At 33.6% G+C, this 12,422-nt stretch overlaps 1 long non-coding RNA gene and 1 pseudogene across 1 annotated transcript; both read right to left on the minus strand.

The window, feature by feature from the left end:
* Positions 1–214: 214 nt before the first annotated feature.
* On the minus strand, positions 215–2,584 carry LOC145112098 (uncharacterized). Its single transcript, XR_013710435.1, has 4 exons — positions 2,335–2,584; positions 2,149–2,219; positions 1,011–1,116; positions 215–562 (listed from the first exon to the last, which is right to left on the minus strand). It is a non-coding gene; the product is annotated as an uncharacterized LOC145112098 (long non-coding RNA).
* Positions 2,585–2,996: 412 nt separating this feature from the next.
* On the minus strand, positions 2,997–3,687 carry LOC145112021 (uncharacterized; annotated as a pseudogene).
* Between the last annotated feature and the right edge of the window lie 8,735 nt (positions 3,688–12,422).

Below are 12,422 nucleotides of genomic sequence, written 5' to 3' on the forward strand. Positions count from 1 at the left end.
GTCCTTAAGACCATCTTCTAGGGACTGAATTATATTCATTTATACTATATGACTTAGTCTTTAATATGTTTCATTCAAAATGCTATTTTATGTCATAGCCCCTAATACCATCCTTTTGTGACCGAATATTAGTTTTTAATATTATCATGCTCAGTCTCCAATATCTTTCCTTCAAAGCCATACTTATATCAGGTTATTATTTTTTCAGTGACCAAATATGAACTTTAGATACAATTTCATTCATTACTTCAAATAATAGTTTACTTGTCTAACTACAATATTCTCAATAATCAATACAGGAATGTAATAAAAAAAGATTTAATAAGTCTAAACTACCAGACTAACTAAATACTTGTTGGAGAATAAACATGAAACTTGATTCCATATGCACATTGCATAATGTTGATCCAATTTGTGAACAATCGTAACCATACTACTGTTTTCACAGAAAACATCTCTTCCCACTATAATGCATTCTGCCTACGCTTGGATACTTAGTAGACTTCGCTAATACAAGAACACTTGCAAAGTAATCAATTAGGTTAGAAGAACCATACTTTACCTGCATCATTTCACATACACAATAAACTTCTTGTCAAATTATTGTAATCTAACTCCACTAATAAAGGTTAGACTAATAAGTTAGTAAATAAAAGTAATTGACCTTTATCTTTTTAGAAATCAAACGACATTCAAACTACAAACATGTAAGAAGATTCATAGGTCCAAAGATAAATAATCAAATATAGAACCAACAAGAAAGAATAAAGACTATGAAAATACCTTATATGAATAAATACCTTGATGATGCATCAAATAACAAATATATGCGGCAATTTTATCAAAAATATAAATAGTGAACATGAAGTCCAATCAAACAATGTTTACGAAGAACCATGTGCTAATGGTTCTTGTCATTTCTTTTTTTAATACTTGCAAATTGCCCACAATCAAACAATATTTATGAATATTTAACTAGAATCACAATCAAATCATTTTACTGAACTTACCAGCCATACCGTCACTAGAAAATTAGCCCTAAATCAAGCACCACCCCTCCTGCTAACTTTGATTAATGTAAGTCTGAGCAATAAATCTACTTAAAGTTCTTTAGATCTGCAGTTGACACAAACTTGACATTTTGAATCATCTCTTGAAATACAAAGTTTCTTGCAATAACATATGATTGGGAAACAAACGCATGAAAGAAGCACTCACTACAAATAAAATGACATATAATTAGTTTATTCACAAACCTACATTACCTTTAGTCCTTTAATATGAAGAAATTGTCCCAGTCCAATCCTTTAACATGTAGGTAATAATGAGATGATAAATAAACTAAAATTGAATAATTGAATATATACTAGTTTAAAGAGTGCAGCAACCTAATGAATGGCAATATAAGTAACAACATGATCATTATCATACCGCCTCACACAAATGTTTTCTGTTTCCAATACAGATATAAAATCAATAAATGATTTAAGTACATTTACATACCCTTTTTCTTCTATTTTTTCGTATTCCTCATATATATATTAAAGTTGTATTATTTTAGAAACCCGGGGACATCATCTAATAGATATTGAATAACCTCCATAAGATTTATATATTGAGTTAATATTTTATATAAATCGATTTTATGTAGCGAAGCAAAACCAGTAGCTCAAGAACATACTTCTGTAAAAATAATTACTATATGTCGTTCCACAATTAGTTAGCAATATTTAAAAACATGCTTCATAAGAAAACGCAACTAAGGAAATAAACATTTCACACAAACAAAATTAACTTGTGTTCCTACTCCATACAAGATAATGTGTTTTAGTTACTGAACTGAATCACTTTTAGCTTCGTTTATATTATTATTATTATTATTATCATCATTTGTCCAATAAACATATAAGACTAAAACCTAATTGGGATCATTTTCAAACATGAAAAATTATTTGAACCTAATCACACATAATAAAAAGTCGCTAAGAAAATAAACATTCACACAAACAAGTAATGCATCCCACAACAGAATACTCGCAACTATTTACACATCTATTATACATTTAAATAGTTCTAAGAATGAAATTAAAATCAAAGCATGTACTCTAATATATAACATCATATCCAATTTAGAGAAGTATGTTTTACCGATCATTGCTGAATAAGAATAGGAATGCAGACCGACAAGATGATGAGTCCAAAAAGGGTTTGAGGTTTTTCTGCGTAATATAAAATCGGGTCAGCCTTATAAAACTGAAAACTCTATCACTCAATCCCTAATTGTTTGGTCTTTGAGTTTCTCGACAAGAGATTTGACTGTGAACCAAAAAAGACCTGTATCCATATTCTATCGAACATCTTCAACGGTAATGTCCCCAAGTTGTCAGACAGCGGATCGGTACCGTCGATCGAAACAACAACAATACCAGATGCAACGAGGTGGCGGCGGTGGATTCCTAATGATGGTGAATTGGTGTCGAAGAAAGGTAGATAGGAAATAGGGATATAAGTGGTGAGATCACAATGAGGAAGGGAAAGAGTCGGAATGGAGATAACTGGGGACTTAGGGTGTGTTTGGTAGGGTGGAATGGAATGACAAAGGAATGGAATTGAGTAAGTAATGGAATGGATGAGGTAATGGAATGGTTCATTACCCTTCCATTGCCATGTTTGGTTAGTTGATGGAATGGAATGACTCATTCATCCATGTTGTTTGGTATGTACAAAAAAGAGAAAATAATGGAATAAAAATAATTTACAATGACAAAACTACCCTTACAACACAAAATTCATAGAATTCAATAAAATTCAACATTATCTATTTGGCAATTATAGTTTCTATTCTAAATGGTTTATATAAATAAGAACTTTTATTTATATTAAAAAACTTTATCTCATAAAAACATATCAAAGTCTAACCAACACTAACAAACTAAAATTATCATAATTTTCATAACTTAAAAAACTGCAATATCATAAAAACCATACAAATAACGTTAAGCATCATCTTCAAGCAAGTCATTTACCCATTCAAATTTGTCTTCGTCCTCAACGGTAAAGAAGATTACCATCAACTCATCATTCTTTGAAAGCATACGAACTGCCTTGTTACAATCACGGACAGTTAAACCAACAACTTTTTTCATCTCAGAATTAAGTTTTTTACGTAGGTCTTCTCTATCTCTCTCGATCCCAAAAACCGCATTAAAGGTACTTGTTGCATTATCAATCTTTGAACCAATTATATATGTCGAATCTTTCAAGCTATTCATCAAATGATCCCAACTATTTCTTCTTTTTCTCTTTCGTTGTGTACTCGAATCTTCTTTAGAATGAGCATATGTAGGAATATTCACAGGAGCATCAACATCTATATCCTCTAACTAATTTCCAGTTCCTTGCATGTAATCGTTTGCCTCCTGTTATTCGTTATTTATCTCAGATATAACATCCGCTGCTATTTGAGCATCTCTTCCATTAGCATGATCCTTCCCAAATACAAGACATAGGTCCCAATAATGAGGAAACTTTTTGCCTCTCCATTTTGCAGCATTCTTATGTACCTAAAATAAATCCAAAACTAAATAAATAATACATTATGCTAAAAATATTAAAAATAGTTTTAGATCATTCAATTAAAAACATTACCTGAGCATATGCTTTCCAAACAGATTGAGGACAGGCAAATCAAATTAGAATTTTCAATATACAATGGCAAATATGTTTCCTCAAAAACATAATAGTAAAAATAAAATAAAATAAAAGGGTTTAGAGTGTATTCAATTAGATAATAGGGAAATGAAAATTTACGAAATCAGTTTCATAAGAGGCAATTGAAAATTTAGGAAAAATAAAATTAAAATAATGAGAGTAAGTAAAAAAATTTGGGAAGTAAATTAAATACAAAATCTATAATGCTCTTTTTCTAGGAAATTTAATTCGCAACCCCATTCCATTCTGGTCGGCTCCCCACGGGTAGCGAGGAATACGAGATCCCTTTGCATCACTAGTGCACAACAAGTTATAAGTGTTCATTCAATTGTCAAATAGTACATATCTATTACAAACTGAAATTCAGTCTTAAGAAAATTTTCCATCTAAATGACAAATTGGTGCAACTATATCAACGAATGAAATTCAATCCTGAATTACTTCCATACAAAATTGAAACTGGCACCAGTCTATCAGGGACTAAAATTCAGTCCCTCGTAACTTTCCCTCCAAAGTCAAAAATGTTGCTAGACTATTTGAGACTAAAATTTAGTCCCCATTTTGTTCCCCTCCAAACCAAATTGGCTTAAAAAAATTAGAGACTCAATTTTAGTCTCGAATAGGTTAGGTCAGTCTCTAATGAGTTACATTTAAAAATCAATCCTAGATAGTATTAAATACTAATTTATTAGTCCAATATACATGATATCCAGGACTGACTAATCAGTCTTTGATATTTTAGTCACAAATGCCCATTTTTCTTGTAGTGACCTCTTCTTAAAGGGTTTAGCTCAAACCCTAATTCATTGGGACCTAGAACTTGGTCCTTAAGCCATCCATATACCAAACTAAAGCTTACAACCACAGATCTAAACCTCTAACACTACTTGTGTTGGATAAGGTGTCTAAGTCCATAACTATATTTGGTATGTACTTGACCCGAGAGTAGCACGGTCCATTTGGGTTGCACTTCACCGGGACAATTTGAAGGATGGACTTTGGAGAAGAGGATAATTATTATTTATTAATATATTATAAGTTCTAATATATTAATATGAAATCATATTATTTAATTAGTATTGATCAAGAATTAATTTGGAATTAATTTTGTGATCAAAAGAGACTAATTAAATATATAGGGATTGATTGTGTAAATCATTCATTCTTATAAAGTGGGCTAATGATCCATGAGTCCTTATGTAGGGCTAAACCCATGTGGTGACCCATGGATACTCCATGGAGGTTAAAACCCATGGAGCATGAGGAATGTGGAAAGACATGCACATGAGGGTTTGCATTGTGTAACCCTAATGTAGCCACACTATATAAAAAGCCATTTGGTTCATGAAATCTGCACCTAGAGTTCTTGCAAGAGTGCTAGTCGATTTTGAGTGCATATTATCTCTTCTCAAGTTCTTCCATTTGTTGGTGGTGATTTGTGATTCCACTTGAGGCATTCACATTATTGGTGCTAGGCTCTTAAAGCCTCAAGGTTTCAACTACACTAAAAGGTATGTCATTTAACTAGAATTTTGTAGTATAGTTACTCCATTGTATGCTAGTTAGGATGATACTTTGGAAAATGAAAGTTTGCATGTATATTAGAGAAAGCATAGATCTAAGGTATTTAGGGTTGCATGTACACCATAGGAGTGTTAAAATGCTCAAAACCCATCAACTTGGACAGGTAATGTTCCCACCTTTCTTTACATGCATGGCCTTTTAGGGCTAAAAAGGCCAATATGACACTCTTTGGCTTGCATGGGGGCTCTAATGACATAAAGTTTGCACCTTTATGTCATATCAGCCCTTCAAACTCCTAGATCTGAAGGAATACCCACTTGGGTCGATCATTCACCAAAAGCTATCATTCTTGGACCAAAAATCCTCATAAAAAGAACATAATAAGATCTAATGAACTAATAGCCAAGATAGAAACTTGATTACCAGAAAATGTAGCAAATGGTGTGTTGTTTCTGGATCTACTCTTTCCTTCTTGAGACATCAATCTTCTTCTTCTTCTTCTACAAGCTTCAAAAGTACACAAAGATCACTCCAAATGGATCACACTATCAAATAAAGCTCTAGGGTTTCGTAGATTAGTGTTTGGGAGATGGAGGCTGGAAATGAGGCCAAGGGGTGGGGGTTAAGGAGCTTAAATAGGGTGCAAAACCCCGAAATTAGGCTTTCACTCTGGCTGATCTACTCGCCGAGTAGATAGCTTAAACCCCGCACATATTCTAGCCTCTACTCGACGATTTAGGGCCACCAACTCATCGAGTTGCCCTTCCAAATGAATAAATTAATGAGTTAAGTGCATACCAGGAACCAGGCGTTACACTCTTCTATAACTTCAAACGGCTCATCATCATTTGTTACTGGGGTAGGGGTAAAGACATAGATGGATCGTAGTCACTATCCATCTCTTGTGTGTATGGCACAACTTGGTCCTCTTCCAGGTAAGAATACAACACCCAAGCCCATATTGTTGGATTAGATGTCTATGCCCATAACTATTATTGGTATGTACTCGACCCGACTCGACATGGTCCATTTGGGTTGCACTTCACCGGAACAATTTATATGGATAGTCTTTTGAGAATAGTATGTTTATGATTTATATTAATATATTATAAGTTCTAATATATTAATATGGAATCATATTATTTAATTAGTATTGATCAAGAATTAATTTAGTGATCAAAAAGGAACTAATTAAATATGGACTCTTATATATATATATATATATATATATATATATATATATATATATATATATATATAATGGGCCAAGTTCATTTAGGTTGGGCTAAGGTTTCATGGATAGTCCATGGAGTGTTTAACCCATGGATCCTATGGAAATGAAAGGTCATGGGTATTAGGGTTTACATGAATGTAACCCTAATCCTCCATACTATATAAAGAGGTCCTTGGCACTTGAAATTGGCACTAGTGTGTGAGGACAAAGGGTGGGCCAATTTCTAGAAGTGATTGATATTCTCTCAAGTTTTCCAAGGTGTGTTTGGTGATTTCTGATTCCACTTGAGGCTTCCACACTATTGGGGCTAATCTCTTAAAGTTCAAGACTTCAAGCTTCATCAAAAGGTATGTCATCTAACTAGGATTTTGTAGTATAGTTGCTTCATAATATGCTAGTTAGGATAAAACCTTGGAATATTGAATATTTTCATGTATAATAGAGAAAACATAGATCCAAGGTTTATAGGGTTGCATGTAGACCATAGGAGTGTTAGAATGCTCAAAACCCATCAGTGGTATCATAGCCTAGGATTTTTTCTTTTATACTTGATGTAAATTGCTGAAAATCGAATTTTGTATGCTGTCTCGTCACCTGACTCGCTGAGTCCATTAAGAGACTCAACGAGTCCATGCCTAAATTCATCCAACTCGTCTAGTTGGTTCATGCAATCGACGATTTGGACCCCCTGACAGCATATCATCGAGTTTTAAGGCTAGAGATGGTCTAGAATCATTACCTTAAACTATTTTGGACTTATAAAACTTGTTTTTGATGTGGTAATGATTATGGTAAACCAATTTCAAATTTGTTATCAAAATTTCAAGCTTTATGTGTGTTTATGTAATTCTTGAAATTGTTGATTTGATTGTTCATACACTTAGGAGTTTTGGTAGATCATAGGAATTATTTGCAAAATTGTTTGTTAGTTAATTCTTGATCTAAATGTATTTTAATGGAGTTCATAATTTGTCCTCAAGTTATGGATTACCAAAAGTCATTTCTTTTAAAGATTCATTAAAATGCATAGGTTACAAAATTGAAGAGTCTTTTTGTTTTATGAACTCCATAACTTGTCCTCAAGTTATGGATGTTCAAGAGTCTCTTCATTAAAGTTTTTAAAACCCTAATTAAACTCATAAGTTATGAAAATCCAAAAGTTTTTGAATAGTTCAAAACATTCACTCAAGTTTTGGAATTTGTAAAGTCTCACAAACACTTTAATTCCAAATCCTAGAGTTTTAAAAGTTAAAATTCAACCCTTATACTTTATAATATTATAAGTTAATAATATATATATGTATAAGAGCAAGTCATTCTTACCGTTAGTAGGCCTCATTCACGAAGTTGGTCTATAAGGGGGGTATAAGGTTGTCGCCTATAAAATGGCAGCTTAATGGGTGTCCACTCTCACCCACCGCTTCCTTGACTGGTGGAGGGTCGTTAGCCGAACGGGTAGGACAAGGACTATAATTTTCATTATAAGTATAATGATAAATATAAAGTAAGGTTGGTCAAAAATTTTGACTCTACTTTAGGAAAATGTGAATTTAGTGCTAACCCATGAAATTACACTTTGCACTTTGCTTAAGTCGTTAGTGGAGCGCGTGTGGTTAACCGACATGCTAACTTGGATTTAACAAGGTAGGCAAAGGGTAACTTAATGTTTATCATAGGATTGGTGGAGCGCGTGTGGTTAACCGGCACATCGATTAAGTGATAAATATTAAGGGTACCAAGTATATTTGCATGGTTATTCACACCTTGTTTTGTGATCCTCGGCATCCCAGTCATAAAACTTGAGAGGGCACAATCGAGATTGAAACATGCCATTGAAAAGTTCAATGAATCTCAAAAGATCTAGGAGTTTCAAATCCAATTAGAACCTATTTCGTTTTTCATGGTGGAAACTGGTGAATCGTCATTCGCCTACCTTCAAATATTTTATAGCTTGGATTACGACATCCCTCTTCCAAGTTATAAAATATTGTGTTGGGTCCTAGCCTTAATATTTCATATTGGGTGTTATATTAAGGACTTAAATCAACTGACTCGAATATCTCCCATATTAGATGTATGGTTTAGACATCTATGATCTTCCCAAATCCCTTGGAACAAGCTTTCCTAATGAAGATGATGTCCTGTGGTTGGCTCATGGAAATCATACTTCACTTCCTCCACCTCCTCCAATTATTCTCCCTAACCCACAAGTTTTTGAATAGTTCAAGGTCACTCAAGCCCTATTGTCAAGAAAGGTCTATGTTTGCTCACATCTTGGAGATTAAGACACATATTGACAAGCCGGGAGAGTTGGGTGTCAAACACTTGAGAAAGTTGGTTGTTCAATCACGTTCTAAGTCACATAGTGAGTTTCCTTTGGGACTACTATGAAACAAACTAAGACATGACCCTTAATGATCTTATCTATTTGGTAGTGCTGCTGAATCAGCAATGATTTGGAGCACTGGTAAAGCAAATTTGATTAGAAGATCAACTTCCCAAACTTCCATGGACATTGACAATGGTAACATTGAAAATCCAGAAAAGCTATCTCTTCCCAATGGAAAGGGATCGGCCATAGTCAAATAGGTTGACCAAATGGTAAAGAGAAAGGCTAAGTCTAAGACAGTATCGTGTACCATTTCCAAAGAGTCCATACGCTTATATTGCCGAAGGAAGGGGAATTGGTTGCAAAACTGCCCTATTTACCTGAAAGATCATAAGGTTGGTCAAAAATTTTGACTCTACTTCAGGTAAGTCCACTATCTAACTCTATTAAGTTCCTATTTGGAGATTATTATTACATGATATGATTGGGTCACATGTTGAAATTTTAAGAATCATTGAAAAGACAGGAAGCTTAAAGAAGAGTAAGTCGATTCTGATCGCGAAGATGGATTTCGATCGCATGGTTCGGTGATCAAAATTTTTGAGCTGCTGCTTAAGAGTTGTGATAGATTGCTTAGGAATAGATAACAACATGGTTTTCATATGCTTTTGCATTGTAAGGATAAGTTTTTCCGCAAGTTTTTAAATAAAAAGAAAATTTTCGTTTTTATTTATTTTAAATATCCTTACAGTGGTAATTGTGGAAAAATTGTTGTTTATATGCTTCCATTGATAGCAACATTGGAAAATGGATTTGATTCTTTCGTTTGTGGTAGTGTCATAATTTACCAAATAAGGAAAGATTCTCATCAACCAAGTTTCAGTTGAATAGAAACTTGGAATTATGCAAGTTGTATTGTATGGTGAATGAGAATTTTCATCTTTGGAAAATTAAGACTAGTTCCTTGTTCACATGTATATGTGAGTCAAGTGAAGGACTAAGGGATCGAGTACACATTCTTGTGCACTGGTCAAGTCCACCACAAAGATCGATAAGACTATTCGTCATGATTTACTAAAGTTTAGTAAATATGGGTAGACTTCCAAGTTTAAGTATAATTCTGAAAACATTGGAAAATTTTCGATGTAAGGTAGAACGAATGAGAAGAATCAAATTTGGCAGAAAGATAAAAGTTTCTCAAATCTAAAAAGATGGGAGAGTACTTTAGCATCATGTTTTATGATCATCTTAATGATTTTGAGACCATATCTCAATTCATCCTCTAAGGACATCTTAGTGCATTCCCATGGCTAAGAAGAGGAGTCATGAATTGTTGAATTGGTTAATTCAAGAAGACGAGTCATACTTCATTCCAAAACAAGTCTTAGAGTCATACTCCAAGATTGTAACTTGAGTGACACATCTTAAATAAGGTTTATTAACACTTGTCAAATGTAGAGTAAAAGGTATTCTACTCTTGTACATTTGAAATTGGTAAGTTGTGATGTTTTGGATAGAACAGAGACCAACTTAGGCCAATTGTGTGAAGTGTTTGTCTTGATAAGAATCTGAACTATCTCTTGAATATTTGTTTGTCAAAGCAATGGGTCTTGGCAAGAGAGTCTTGTATGTCAAGAGGACAGTGGGGGTTTAAAAGATCTTGAAAGAGTCTAATCAAGAATAAAACCTGTAGTTTATCACTAGCACACGACTTGAGGTTTATAACCTTTCGTGTTGACATATTCCTATTTATGTGCCCATTGTAGTTAAAGTTGTCTTTGCATATGAGTTCTGAGAGTTCTCAATTGATTGCATAACAACTTGGAAGCAATGGCAGGCACTCGTGCTGGCAGGTGGCAAGAAGTAAAGACTGCACAAGTTCAGTGCATATGAGTTTGGATTTATCACTAACCTTGTCTTGTGATTATGGTTTGACAAATTCACATGGATAGGAACACATACACCATAAAAATCTAAGTGTCATAAGGTTTCTCTCCGATTCATGAAAATGATGGTGAGGAAACGCTTTCACTAAGTAGATTTTAAGTAGATAGCAGTTGTGATATTTGCATTCTCAAAGTCGTTACTGGAGCGTGTGTGGTTAACCGCCACACTAACATGGACCTGTGAGAAATGGAAAAGGTCTAAACAATAGAGACTATGATTAAGGCATCCCTTTTCATAGTTCTAAAGTTGTTTAGACACCCATATGAGCTATCTAAGGGAAGGTGTATGATTTTGATAAAGTTTTATCAAAGCATCTCGTATCAGAAATCTGAACTTTGGTAAGAAAGTCAATAAAGTATTGATTTCTAGATGTCCAGCTGATTTTTGAGTACATGTCAAAGCTAATGGGAGCATAAGTGTTATGCTAATAATCATCATGTTAATGGGAGCATGATAATTATAATAAGTGTTGCAAGTTAGCAATGTTAATTATAGAAAAACAAAAGTTTCAATTGGGAAAAAGTCGTTTTGCTATAATTAAGGGAGAGGGGATTATACTTCATTTCAAATCTAAAAGCTTAGATCATGAGATTTTAATCAAATTTAGTCAAGTATATATATGAATGTTATGTTGGAATGGTTCGACATAAGGAAATTCTATATATGGGAACATCATTTGCGTTCTAAATTTCGATTATGATTACGGCATCCCTTTTCATAATATGAATTATGAGAACATGGGAAATAGAAATAGAAATATTATAGCAAAATACTAGTCTAGTATCATGTCTTTATGTGAGACATCATGAATCGTGTCCCATATGCTTCGGATATAGGGTCGATTGCATGTGTTATAATATTCATCTGTTCTAAATTTTTCTAAATGCCTATGGCATTAAGAGGGAAAAAGTAGTAGAACTGGATGTGACTAAAGTGATTAAGTAATTGTCGAGGACAATCTAAGGTTTAACAAAGATTGGTTGCTCAGGGACAGTTGGAAGTATGGTGTGAATTTTTGGAGAGGACCATATTGACATATTCTGAAAAGAGGCAACTTTTGTTCAGAAGTGATAGTCAAAATGAGAATATGGAAATATTCCCATAGGTGGAAGTTATTTATTAAATCTGTGTAAGATTAGGAAACTTAACGCAAGAAGGATGTTCAAAGCAATGTACTTGGAATTTGAGACTTTGTTTCCATGGAATGATCTCCATTGGAATACTCTGTAATGACTGTTGACAAGCCTTTGTGACTTTGTGCATAATCATTACGTGAGGATCAATGCATATAAGTTTAAAATCTAACAGATTTCAGTAAATGGCAGGAATTTGGAATTCTTGCATTTGCGGTAAGGGTTTGGGACTCTGAAATGAGAATCATTTCAATTATGTTCAATCGATCTATTTCACAAAGTAAAGATCATAGAAAAACTTATTGTGCATACTTGGTGTATGGCATAACTAATGTTTCGACAAACATAGTGTGCATACTTGGTGTATGGCATGACTATTGTTTACAAAAACATAGTGTACATGCTTGGAGCATGGGACAACTATTGTTTTAATTTAATTATAAAGTTGATAAATTTGAAACAGTATACAATGAATGATGTGTAATCAATATGGTGATAGATAAAAGGTGTTCTATTTATATTCATAAGTTTTGAGACCATATTG

The sequence above is a fragment of the Lactuca virosa genome, chromosome 5 (assembly GCF_052849685.1).
Source record: "Lactuca virosa cultivar CGN04683 chromosome 5, Lactuca_virosa_CGN04683_v6, whole genome shotgun sequence".
Classification (NCBI taxonomy): Eukaryota; Viridiplantae; Streptophyta; class Magnoliopsida; order Asterales; family Asteraceae; genus Lactuca; species Lactuca virosa.